The following is a 13819-nucleotide window of genomic DNA, read 5'->3' as shown; positions in this document are numbered from 1 at the left end:
TCGCCAGTCCAAGTTCAATGCATGAAACAGGGCACTCAAAGCCGGTGCACTGGGATGACCCAGAGGGATGGGATGGGGAAGGAGATGGGAGGGGGGTTCAGGATGGGGGACACATGTACACCCGTGGCTGATTCATGTCAGTGTATGGCAAAAACCACCACAATATTGTAAAGTAATTAGCCTCGAATTAAAATTAATTAATTAATTAATTGAACAACAAAAAAAAAAAAGACTTCAGACGAAACCCCAAGACAGGAAGAGTCCAGCTTTAACACCGTGGGCCACTCACCGTATGATACTGGAAAGAGGTTCTCCTCCAGCCTGGCTCTCCCAAATAGCATTGCCCCTTATGTGCACCTAAGGCTGCAGGAACAACCTGGGGATTTCAGGATCAGCAAATATCCCTGGACACAGGTCCTAACTGCATCTCACTTATTGCCACTGGGATACCAGGCCCTCTGCTAGGGATTTTTAAACACATCTCCCACCAGGAGCTCAGTGATAAAGAATCGCCTACAATGCAAGAGATACAGGCAACTCGGGCTTGATTCTGGGTCAGAAAGATCCCTTGGAGGAGGAAGTGGCAACCCACTCCAGTATTTCTTGCTAGGAAAATCCCATGGACAGAGGAACCTGGCAGGCTACAGTCTATAGGGTTGCAGAGTTGGACATGACTGAGTGACTGAGCACACACACACACACACACACACCAAAAAAAGGAAAACTCTAATCTTTAGGATACCAGGGTTTAGTAGGAAAAAAAAATCTGTGAATAATAACTACAGTAGTAGGGAAAATGATGGCTTTGTCAAGAGATGGATGAATCAAGTGCTATGGCAACAGAAGTGGGGGCCGGCGTCTCATTCTGCCTGGCTGATAGAGGGGGACTCTTCTGAGGAGGCAGCTTTTGAGCTTTGTCTTGAACATGCCACTGGGTTTAGACAAGTGGAGGCAGGAAAACATTTTTCAAGAAAAGTAAATAGTTTGACCTGAAGTGTGAAGGCTGTCCATTATATAGCATGCTCAAGCGGAGGGGGCTCATGGGGCTGCCTGGTGATAAAAACAAGGGTTGGGATGTAAGATGGGTGAGGGGCACAAGATAGGGGTGGGGTCAGGAAGTGTGCTGGGTGAAGGCCACTCAGGGCACACTCATGATGCCAGCAGTGTGCAGGCAGCAACACTATTAGGCAGGGGTGGGGTGGGGTGGGGGTGATAGGATCATATTTCAGATTTTAGGAAACCATCTGGAAGATGATTAAGAAAGGGGAAAAAATTCTAAACAGCATCTTTCAAGATAAGAGGTAACAGGAGCCCGTGCTGAGGTAGTGACCCAAGACACAGAAAGGAGGGGACAGAGTCAAGGGACATTTTGCAGGGACGATATAAAGAAGCTGAAGTAAGATTATCATGTAAATGGCAGAGAAGAGATAAAAATATGCAACAACACTGCAGAACAGTGATATTGCTAACAAACTAACAAACACTAGGGAGGGAGGTCAAGGTTGATGATCATGGCTTTCTGCATATTAACACTATTTCCTTCTCTTGACAAATGCTTATTACCATGCAATGTTTCTGTACTGCAAACATATCTTGCTACCAGGCCTTGAATGCAAGAAACCAGATGAATAAGTAAGCAGAAAGAAAAGGCAAAACTGGAAAGGTGTAGGTGGGTCAGAGGCCACAGCCCCAGAAATTGGTTATGATCTCAAGTGACTCTAGAAATGTCCCAGGCAAAGTATAGTGGGAATCCAGAGCCTATAAGACCCAGCTGAGCAGGTGGAATCATTGCTCCTGGATCTCAAGACAAGGGTGTCCCCTGTTGTGTTCCATGCCGCTCACAGAAGATGGACAACCCTGGTCAGTGGACCCTGGTCATTGGGTGTCTGCAGTGGCAGAAAGTAGGTCGGAGCCTGGGATGGAGCCTGCCTTTGCTCCCAAGAAAGGTGCTTTCTACCAGACTTGCTCTTCCACATAGATCATATTTTGTCATGCAGTGAAACCAGTATTTTCCTTTTTGAATATTTTAAAACATATCAGCACACGCGAAAAATACAATAAGTAGTGTTAGTCACTCAGTCGTGTCTGACTCTTTGTGATCCCATGGATTGTAGCCCGCCAGGCTCCTCTATCCATGAAATTCTCCAGGCAAGAATACTGGAGTGGGTTGCCATTTCCTTCCCCAGGGCTCCTGTAGGGGAAAAAATTACAGCACTGAGTTTTAATTACAGAGCAGCAACTTCCCCTGAGAGTGGGTTCTGGAGAGCACAGGGAACAAGGTTTTCAGGCTGTGGGATTCCCTTACTGACTTTCTTGGCTCTATCTCATCTTAGGGAAGAGAGATGGAGGAGACAAAGAGAAGAAGAAGCACTTCAGGGAGAGAAAGATGCGGGTGGACTAAAAGCGGGGAGGGAAGGCAAATCAGATGAGAGTCAGGGAGAGGGTGGGGAGGGCAGAGAGAGGCAGTGCCAAGGCCAAAAACCTCAGAGCAAATTTTGCATGAAAATGAGGAAGGGAGGGAGGAAGGAAGAACAGCAGAACAGAACTGAACATAGCATAGCAGAACATAGCAGAACTGGACACAGCATAAGATGAGATGGAAGCTGCGGGAGTGGTCCAAGCTCAAAACCAAACTGTGATTACACACTCTCATTTCACAGGAGGCTGACCTCGAGAGTCTACCCAGAGCAAGTGAGAGAAGTGGGACCTGCAACTCCTTTTGAATGGACAATGCCTGGAATTAGACAAGACAGATGTTGCCTTATTTGCCCCTGATTTTAACCATTTCAAGCCAGGATTTCTGTTGTACATCTGCCAGCTGGCCATCCTCTGCTCATGACCACCCCCCACCCCTGACGGGACACTGCCCCGGGAATGAGCAGGCAAAGAAGCAAGCTGCCTCTCCCGCCAGATGCACACCCCGGTCTCCCCTTTCCCCTCCCTGACCTGTCCCCTCCCCCTCCCCCTCCCCCACCCTCCCCCTCCCCTGTCTGGGCAAAGCCCTGCATAAATTTATAGTTTGACTTTTGGCCTCCTTCACCTTCCCTTTCTACTTCCCTCCCTCCAGTGCCTCACCTGTCCAGGTTCACTCATGCTAAGGTGTTAGGTGGCTTAATGAGTTGCTTCTCTTGAGTAGATTTGTACTTTTAGAGAGAAGGCTCAGCTAAGCAGACATCTACCACAGGGTGCGACAGGAAGCTTAGATGTCAGTCTTGCACCAGCAAGGCCGGTGATGGGCTGCTGACGATCACAACCCAGAGAATTTTGTCTTCTTTACCCAGGCCCTGTGCCCATACCTGACACCAGTTCCTCAGCCTACAGCTCTTTCTGTATCTTCCGTTACCTATTCCCAACCCAGGCCTCCTTTCTCAGAAATTGCCCTGTCCTTCTGGGGGTGTGGGGTGGAAAGTGACTGCAAAGACCCCTTCCACAGCCTCCCATCTGTCCCCTCTTTTCTGTCTCTCTGAATCATGCCAGGTTATGGCTAGAAAGCTGCAGCTTCTGAAAGCATGTAATGAAATTAGACGACAAATGGGATGTCTTGATTGCTACTTTGATGAGAGTGCCATTCTTCTAATATACAGAACTGTAGAAAGCATTTGAAGGCATTACATGACCTTCCATCTGGCCCCTAGGACAACAATATAATTAACTTGCTTCACTACCCGGCTTCCCCTGAAAAAAATTTAGAACTCTGGTCTATGGGCATATTTATGGCCTGTATTCCTTGGAATAGAGAGTTGTTATTTTCCATGAGAATTGCAAACATCTTTATGTTTATTTTAAACTGTCTATTCTCTGCATTCGTAATTCTTTAAGTATTAGTTATGGCTTATCTGAGACTTATGAACAAGAAAGAGGCTACCACTTCGAAGCGCAGTAAATAATGTCATATGTAAGCTCCAACTGGGTAAAGAAATTGTAAAGCTAAAGAATTCAATTTAGTTTCCAACTCCCTCAGGGCTATGTAACCTTACAAACCCTTTGAGGCAGGTTTCAGAATTCCAGCAGGGTTGAATTGAAATAATTTTTAAAACATTGCTTGAATTAAGTGGGGATGGGGTCCCTAGGAGTCCGCAAGAGACAGTCCAAGGTTATACAATCGTTTTCCTGCAAGGAAATGTCTCCTGGATTCAAGAAACAATCCACTTCTAAATGAATGGTCTCTCACAGACTTAGAGAGTGAACATACGGTTGCCTGTACACACTACTATATTTAAAATGAACAACCAACAATAAAACTCTGCTCAGTGTTATATAGCAGCCCACATGGGAAGGGAATTTGGGGGAGAATAGATGTATATGTATGGCTAAACCCCTTTACTGTTCACCTAAAACTATCACAACATTGTTAATCGACTATACCCCAATACAAAGGGCTTCCCCGGTGACTCAGAGGTAAAGAATCTGTCTGCCAATGCAGAAGACACAGGAGACACGAGTTCTATCCTTCAGTTGGGAAGATCACCTGGAGGAGGAAATGGCAACTCACTCCAGTATTCTTCTCTGAGAAATCCCATGGACAGAGGAGCCTGGTGGGCTACAGTCCATTCACTGGGTAGCAAAGAGTTGGACATAGCTGAGCAACTAAACAACAACCAATACAAATAAACAGTTTTTTTAATTTAAAAAGAAAATAAATGGCCTCAGTCTACTGAAGAATTCCAAAGTCATTTTTTCCCCCAACCCAGTTTCTTTATAGAGCACCCATTGCACGTTATCACTGGAGCTTAAAATGTTCAGCTCATTTAATGTTTTCTGTACAGACTTGCTCCAAGATGCCGCCGATGACCTAAATACTATGATCACAATCCACTGTTGTCAGTTATCTGGGAAGCTCCCAACACAGCAAATTGAGGACAAACACAAAATTCTTTCAGACAGTCATCTGGAAGGAGAAAGGAGGACCATCCTGTCTCACAGGGTTGAAGCTGTAATTTGGCATCTTGCACTGCAAGCCTAGCTGCTTTTGAAAGATACCCAGTGAAGTGGCCAGAAGTGAAACAAAAACGGTTCTGCCCTTCTTTGTCTTGGCTGTGTCTCTGAGTACCTCTCTACAGGAGAAGAGCTAAAAATACCTTCAAAGTGATAGTAGCTCCTTGCCCCCAAGCACAAAGCCGTTGCCTACAACACATAAACTACCTCACTGTCAAAACTCCTGCATAGCTGTATATGCTGTTATGAGAACAAGATGTATTCTCATACATTGTCTTATTCAATCCTCATAATAAACCCACGAGGGCAGATATTTGACAAAGTTATCTTTGTCAAATATCTTGCAAAGTTCCTGATATTTTGCAAAGTTGCTGCACAAGGTCGTACATCTATTTAAAAGTAAACTGCTGATTGGAACCAGGGGATTCTCATTCTGATTCTTGTTTTTGCACTACTTTTTTTTTTTTTTAACTCTGCATTGCTTTCCAGCCTGACTTTGCAGTAATCTCCTTAAGAAATCCAGAGTCGTGGGACTTCCCTTAGTGGTCCAGTGGCTAAGACTTCGTACTCCCGATGCAAGGGGCCTGGGTTTGATCCCTGGTCAGGGAACTAGATCCCATATGCTGCAATTAAAAGGTCACATGTGACACAATGAAGATGGAAAATCCAGCATGCTGCAACTAAGACCTGGTGCAGCCAAATTAATTAATTACTTTAAAAAAAGAGAGAGAGATCCAGTGTCAGGGAACAGGACTGTCTGCCATACCACTGAAGATAGGGTTAACTGAAAGGGAGAAGAGAGGTGGCCAGATGTGAAAAACCCTTAAAGGCTGAAATGAGTTATATTTCTAGATGCTCAGGACAATTTGCTTAAATGAGCGCATGATTCACTGTTAGATTATGGGATTCAATACAGATTAGGTGCTGACAGAAAGTTGCCAACTTGGAAACCAATCAAAATAAAAGTAATGGCTTAGGCAAACATTTTAGGATTCTGTTGCATGGTTAAGGATACGTTCATTGGACGGTTCTTAGGAGATACGACTGGACAAGTCACAATGGAGTGGTCAGATTCAGAGGAGATAGGGATCCTATTAGTTGCTTCTAATCTTACCTTTATGGTGTACAACATAAATCAAGCCTAGGAATTTCTACCAGTTCTAACCTAGAAATTTTTTTAATGACTGAGATTTTTATATTATTTCAGGCAACTGTACTTTTAACAGAAAGTGTGCTCGGTCACTTAGTTGTGTCTGACTCTTTGTGACCCCATGGACTGTAGCCTGCCAGGCTTCTCTGTCAACGGGGATTCTCCAAACAAGAATACTAGAGTGGGTTGCCATATGTTCCTCCAAGGGATCTTCCTTACTTTATCACAACTGCATCTCCTGCATTTCAGGTGGATTCTTTACTGCTGAGCCACCAGGGAAGCAGTATATAAAGTGGGTAAGTATAAAGGTTTTTGTATTATTTCAGGCATCTGTATTTTTAACAGAAAAGGTACAGGCAATTACTTTTTAATTTAAAACAACTTTGTAAGGTATAAGCAGTAGGAAGGAACACTGGTTACCAATAAAACTCCATGCTCCTCTCATAAGACCTGAGGGCTGGGTAGCTCAGGGTCTGCTAGTTAAAGCCTAGGGTGCAGATTCTTCCAGAAGCAAGCAGATATCCTAGGGTAAGGGCTACTCTTCACCTATTGGTTGCTCAAAGAACCAGGCATATTTTTCAAGTCATAAGAGGGGAGTATAGTCTACTCAATGGATCTTTTTCTGATGTATTATATTTGTTTAAAGGCAAAACCCTGTTATGAAGAAGGGAATGGCAACCCACGCCAGTATTCTTGCCTGGGAAATCACTTAAACAAGAGGAACCTGGTAGGCTACAGTCCATAGCGTCATCAAGAGTCAGACATGACTTAGCAACTAAACAACAATAAAAGCCCTATAAAAGTATAATATTTTTAAAAAATCTTTGTAAAGTTTAATATGCATATAGAGAATCGCACCTATCACAATTATAGGGTCCGTTTTTACAACTCTCACTCTCTAACCAGCACCCAGGTTAAGAACACTATCAGCACCCAGATTTCCGAGTCATCTTTCCTTCAAATCAGCACTCCTTCCCCAAGGGTCACCTCTCTCCTAACTGCTAGGTTGGGCCCTTTCCTCTAAAATAAACTAAGCTCCTATTAAAATATCTCATTTTGAAACACTTCTTATCTGTGTGAAAGATTAGAAAACCTCAAATACACCTCTATTCTAACAACCAGTCAGTATAGTAGAAGCACAGAAGACCTATTTTCTAAGGCTTTTTATTCTTTATAGAGACCACAGGGGAGAGATACAGACATGCTGTATTTGGAGACAGTCAGGCCTGACATCTGAATCTTCAACTTTTTCACAGGAAAAAATTCTTTTGTAAGATGATAAGCAAGAGTAAATATTTTCAGACCGTTTCAAGAAATGCTTTTGAAATCTCTCCAATAGAAGGATGGGTCAAGCTCTCCATTTCTATCCATCTTCATTCTTTTTTTAAAAATCTTGATCTATTGTTGAGCACAAGGATTATTCCCCTGTCAAACTCAGAGCTACATACGTGTTGTTAGGAAAGTAGTTAGTATTCAAGACACCAGGAGAAGCCCTTTCTAAATTAAATGAAATTTCAGTGTGGTTATATAATACCAAATCAGATTGCCTGATTTTAACAGAGATTTGGTTAAACTCAATTTTATATGTAATTTTCTATTTGTAGAAACTAATAGAAGGAAATTGTAATAGACATGAAAGAGAACAGGAATCTTACAGAGTTTGTCATACTCTGCTATGTATTAAAATGATAACACTGATTTCATGGTCCACTATTTCATTAAATTTCCTGCTGTCATTAATGCTTTTATAATTAAAATAGCCTTAAATTTAATTCAAAACTTACTACCTATTTACAACTTTCCCCTAACACTTGGCAATCAGATTTTAGAGGGTTTTCGCCTTAAAGGGATGTGATTAACCTTTGCACCAGAGCCTGTATTTGATTTTGGCAGCCAGAAGCAGGAAAGAAGAGCTTATTTGATGGGAATTTTGCATAAAATATTTCCTAGTAGGCAGGATTACCTAGTATGCTCCAAGGGATTTCTTTTGAATTATTAGTCTGTTGGGGGGCTATCATTTCATTAAATGCAACCCTGACTCCCACCTTTTGAAGCTCACACCTTATTATTAATATATGTGTTTGCAAAGCCATACTATGTATAAACATATATATGTGTGCCCCTTCTCTATTCACTCCATTCTGTATTCACTGTGATATTTCTTTTATTGTAAATGTTTGTGTATAGATATATAATGTATTTATGTATATTTGTTGTTGTTGTTTAATCACTAAGTCATGTCCGACTCTTTGCAACCCCATGGACTGTAGCCTGTCAGGCTCCTCTCCATGGAATTTCTCAGATAAGAATACTGGAGCAGTTTGTCATCTCTTTAGCCAAGAGATCTTCCCAATCAGGGACTGAAGCCATGTCTCTTGCCTCAGCAGGAAGATTCTTTGTCACTGAGCCACCAAGGAAGCCTGCTTATGTATGTGTGTATATGCATCACGCATATTTATTTGTGCATATAACCTCAGATATGCAGATGACACCACCCTTATGGCAGAAAGTGAAGAGGAACCAAAAAGCCTCTTGATGAAAGTGAAAGAGGAGAGTGAAAAAGTTGGCTTAAAGCTCAACATTCAGAAAACTAAGATCATGGCATCCGGCCCCATCACTTCATGGGAAATAGATGGGGAAACAGTGTCAGACTTTATATTTTTGGACTCCAAAATCACTGCAGATGGTGATTGCAGCCATGAAACTAAAAGATACTTACTCCTTGGAAGGAAAGTTATGACCAACCTAGATAGCATATTCAAAAGCAGAGACATTACTTTGCCAACAAAGGTCCGTCTAGTCAAGGCTATGGTTTTTCCTGTGGTCATGTATGGATGTGAGAGTTGGACTGTGAAGAAGGCTGAGGGCCGAAAAACTGATGCTTTTGAACTGTGGTGTTGGAGAAGACTCTTGAGAGTCCCTTGGACTGCAAGGAGATCCAACCAGTCCATTCTGAAGGAGATCAGCCCTGGGATTTCTTTGGAAGGAATGCTGCTGAAGCTGAAACTCCAGTACTTTGGCCACCTCGTGCGAAGAGTTGACTCATTGGAAAAGACTCTGATGCTGGGAGGGATTGGGGGCAGGAGGAGAAGGGGACGACAGAGGATGAGATGGCTGGATGGCATCACCGACTCGATGGACGTGAGTCTGGGTGAACTCCGGGAGTTGGTGATGGACAGGGAGGCCTGGCGTGCTGCGATTCATGGGGTCGCAAAGAGTCGGACACGACTGAGCGACTGAACTGAACTGAAAGCGACTTAGCACAGCACAGCACAGTGTATACATATGTATTTGTACACACAAGTATATACACACATGATACATATATATATATATATATACATGTGTATATAATGGATACACATACAGATACGTACCTACTTGTATGTTCAGTTCAGTTCAGTTCAGTCGCTCAGTCGTGTCTGACTCTTTGCGACCCCATGAATTGCAGCACGCCAGGCCTCCCTGTCCATCACCAACTCCCGGAGTTCACCCAGACTCACGTCCATCGAGTCGGTGATGCCATCCAGCCATCTCATCCTCTGTCGTCCCCTTCTCCTCCTGCCCCCAATCCCTCCCAGCATCAGAGTCTTTTCCAATGAGTCAACTCTTCGCACGAGGTGGCCAAAGTACTGGAGTTTCAGCTTCAGCAGCATTCCTTCCAAAGAAATCCCAGGGCTGATCTCCTTCAGAATGGACTGGTTGGATCTCCTTGCAGTCCAAGGGACTCTCAAGAGTCTTCTCCAACACCACAGTTCAAAAGCATCAATTCTTTGGTGCTCAGCCTTCTTCATAGTCCATCTCTCACATCCATACATGACCACAGGTTTTGAAAAACCATAGCCATGACTAGACGAACCTTTGTTGGCAAAGTAATGTCTCTGCTTTTGAATATGCTATCTAGGTTGGTCATAACTTTCCTTCCAAGGAGTAAGTGTCTTTTAATTTCATGGCTGCAGTCACCATCTGCAGTGATTTTGGAGCCCAAAAAATAAAGTCTGACACTGTTTCCACTGTTTCCCCATCTATTTCCCATGAAGAGATGGGACCAGATGCCATGATCTTCGTTTTCTGAATGTTGAGCTTTAAGCCGACTTTTTCACGCTCCTCTTTCACTTTCATCAAGAGGCTCTTTAGTTCCTCTTCACTTTCTGCCATAAGGGTGGTGTCATCTGCATATCTGAGGTTATTGATATTTCTCCCAGCAATCTTGATTCCAGCTTGTGTTTCTTCCAGTCCAGTGTTTCTCATGATGTACTCTGCATAGAAGTTAAATAAGCAGGGTGACAATATACAGCCTTGACGTACTCCTTTCCTTATTTGGAACCAGTCTGTTGTTCCATGTCCAGTTCTAACTGTTGCTTCCTGACCTGCATACAGATTTCTCAAGAAGCAGGTCAGGTGGTCTGGTATTCCCATATCTTTCAGAATTTTCCACAGTTTATTTAGTCATGTCTAACTTTTGTGACTTTATGGACTGTACCCCACCAGGCTCCTCTGTCCATGGGATTCTCCAGGGAAGAATACTGGAGTGGGTTTCTGTGCCTTCCTCCAGGGGATCTTCCTGATCCATGGATCAAACCTGCGTCTCCTATGTCTCCTGCATTGGCAGGAAGGTTCTTTACCACTTAGCGTCACCTGGGAAGACCTTGTATATACTATATAGATACAAAAAAATTGTACAAATACATATATATATATATACTATACAGATACACAAACATTTATAATAAAGGAAATATCACAGATGAATAGAGAAGGCAAATATATATGTTTAAACATGGTATGTTTATATATAATATGCTTATACATATACATGTACATATAATAAGGTGACTTCATATAAGTCAGAAGTACTTTTTCTGTAAATCATCTCTTTTTGCCATATGTTTATTAGTGCTGACAATCTCTTTTTTATAGTATTAAATAGCTATCATAGTTATTGTCAAGAACCACACAAGGTCCAAGATTCTACACTAATTACCAGCCAATATGCCTATCTGTCACTGTTTCATGAATGCTGGCAGAAGACATGAGAATCCCTGGTCAGAAAAAGAACTTGACTCCTCGTGATAGAAGCAGCAGCCAGTGTGCCAGTACCCTGCTTGTGTGACTTCTCCATCTTCCTAAAGGATGAGGGGAAGGACTCTGCCTGGACGACTGCACACACAGTGGGCAGAATTTATAGAAGAACTCTGAGATTGGGATCCTCTTCACTTGAATAGTAAGAAGAAAGAAGCCTGCTTTTTCTGTGTGTGGAGATGTTACCTTTTCCCTCAAAGTAGCTTGCTGCAAACCCAAGCCTGAGAGCTGGGCAGAATAAAGCATGGCCAGGCCAGGACCTTGAGTTCTTGGCACATCCACCAAGAATACGCATGGATGCTTAGGGCTGTGGCAGATCTTCTCTCACAAAAGTTTTTTTTTTTTTTTTAAACTTTACATAATGTTATTAGTTTTGCCAAATATCAAAATGGATCCGCCACAGGTATACATGTGTTCCCCATCCTGAACCCTCCTCCCTCCCCATACCATCCCTCTGGGTCGTCCCAGTGCACCAGCCCCAAGCATCCAGTATCGTGCATCGAACCTGGACTGGCAACTCGTTTCATACATGATATTTTACATGTTTCAATGCCAAGTTGTACATGAGTGTTCTTGGGTTTTCAGGACTTGTATTATATGCAGCAAATTTGTTGAACTCTTATTTTGAATGGTTTTCAGTTGATTCTTTTGGATAAAGTACAATCATTATTTCCTTTGTACATATTTTTTAATGGTATATATCAGTGTGGTCAAATAATTGTCTGTTTTATTTGAAAATATATTTTTATAGTAGTATTTATATTACCATATAATGTTACCATCATCTGTTTTATATATGTTCTTTGAACTTGGATTCTTAGCTCTTTGAACAGAGGCTGAGTTTGTGCCTCTTTGCAGCCCTGGTATCCTGTAGAGTGCCTGGAGTGAGCCAGGATAGATATGGATGAATGGATGGATAGGTGGATGGATGGATGGATGGATTGATGTATGGAGTGATGCACATATGACTGCATCTTTGATCTACATCCTCAGTATATCTAAGAACACTTCTTTCTTTGCCAAACTTGTTCTAAACAAATTCTCTACTTTTTATTAGATTGTTTCTAGATAAATGAAAGCAACAGCATGAGTTTCTGAAGTGTGCTGACAAAGATGAATTGATTCATTTGACTTTAACAAAGACTATAATGTTGGATGGGGCCCATAAATATGAGTCTTCACATTTGCTTTTATTTAATAAAAATATGTAACAAAGTTAACAATTTTAAGCACCACATTCTTTTTTTAAAATTTGATTTATTTTAATTGGAGACTAATTACTTTACAATATTGTGTTGGTTTTGCTAAACATCGACATGGATTAGCCATGGGTGCACATGTGTCCCCCCATCCTGAACCCCTCTCCCACCTCCTTCCCCACCCCATCCCTCTGGGTTGTCCCAGAGCACCAGCTTCGAGTGCCCTGCTTCATTCATTGAGCTTGCACTGGTCATCTATTTTGCATATGGTAATATACATGTTATATGTATATTATGTATACATATAATGTATCATGTCATTGCTATTGTATCATCATACATATCAATGCTATTCTCTCAAATCATTCCACCCTCACCTTCTCCCACAGAATCCAAAAGTCTGTTCTTTACATCTGTGTCTCATTAAAGCACCACATTCTTGGCTTTTATTCCCTGATTACCCACAACCTTTAAATCAAATGAAGGCTTAAAAAGCTTGTCCCTCAAAGAGTTTACAATTTGCCTTAGCCTAGTAGTACTGTGCATTGTCAAAGTGGATTCTCAAAAATATAAATATGATCATGTCACTCTTCTCTTTAACGAGGAAGCACACACACATCTTTAAGAGGCTCCCTTTTGCCTTCAAGATACTGGCAAAGAGCTTGACAAGAAATCAAAGACTCTATGATCTTCCCACTTCTCAAGCTTTGCCATTTAGCATGGCACATCCCCAAACCTAAGCTTCAACAATGTCAAAATGATTGGCGTTTCCCAAGCAAGTCCAGGACCCCAGACTTTTGCATACCCTGCTTCTGTCTGGAACGTCTTTATGTGTGCCACTTCCTGGACTCTATTTAGTCATCTTTCAAGATTTATTTCAAATTTCACATTTCACAGAAAGCTTTCCCTGAATACTTCTCATGGAAAATTCACCAGGCTCATTCTTACATCTCCATTGAACTTATTCATACTCTGTTTGAGCACCCATAATATTGTGTTGCAATTACTAATTTGTAAACCTGTGCATTCCTACTATGTTCAATTCATTATTTGGCTCTGGAGTCTAGTTCAAGACCTGGCATATGGTAGGTATGTTTAACTGTTAGTTTCTCCCCTGCCCCATCCTTCTCTTTATGGCCAATATATTATTACTGGTGAGAGCATTCATGAGCAGTCAACTCAGAGACCTAACTCCTGTGAAAATACATGAAGAATTGGCATTGTAAAGTAGCTTAATGTGTTCTGTTAATGCTCTTCAGCAACCACAAAGTCAAAAGAAAAGGCTTGATACGTTATATGTGACAACACAGGTCCTAGGAGTATGGGGGAGGGGGGAACATGTGCCCACATATATCACAAGACGTAGAGAGTTGGTGATGGCACAAAAGCAGAGTCTGTCTTGGGTGTGCCTCTAGATGCCTCCTGGAGTATGAGGGCTGATGGCTCAATTGAG

This window comes from Bubalus bubalis, chromosome 15 (assembly GCF_019923935.1).
Source record: "Bubalus bubalis isolate 160015118507 breed Murrah chromosome 15, NDDB_SH_1, whole genome shotgun sequence".
Lineage (NCBI taxonomy): Eukaryota > Metazoa > Chordata > Mammalia > Artiodactyla > Bovidae > Bubalus > Bubalus bubalis.
The sequence above is the reverse complement of the archived record's forward strand: the minus strand, read 5'-3'. Positions refer to the sequence as shown.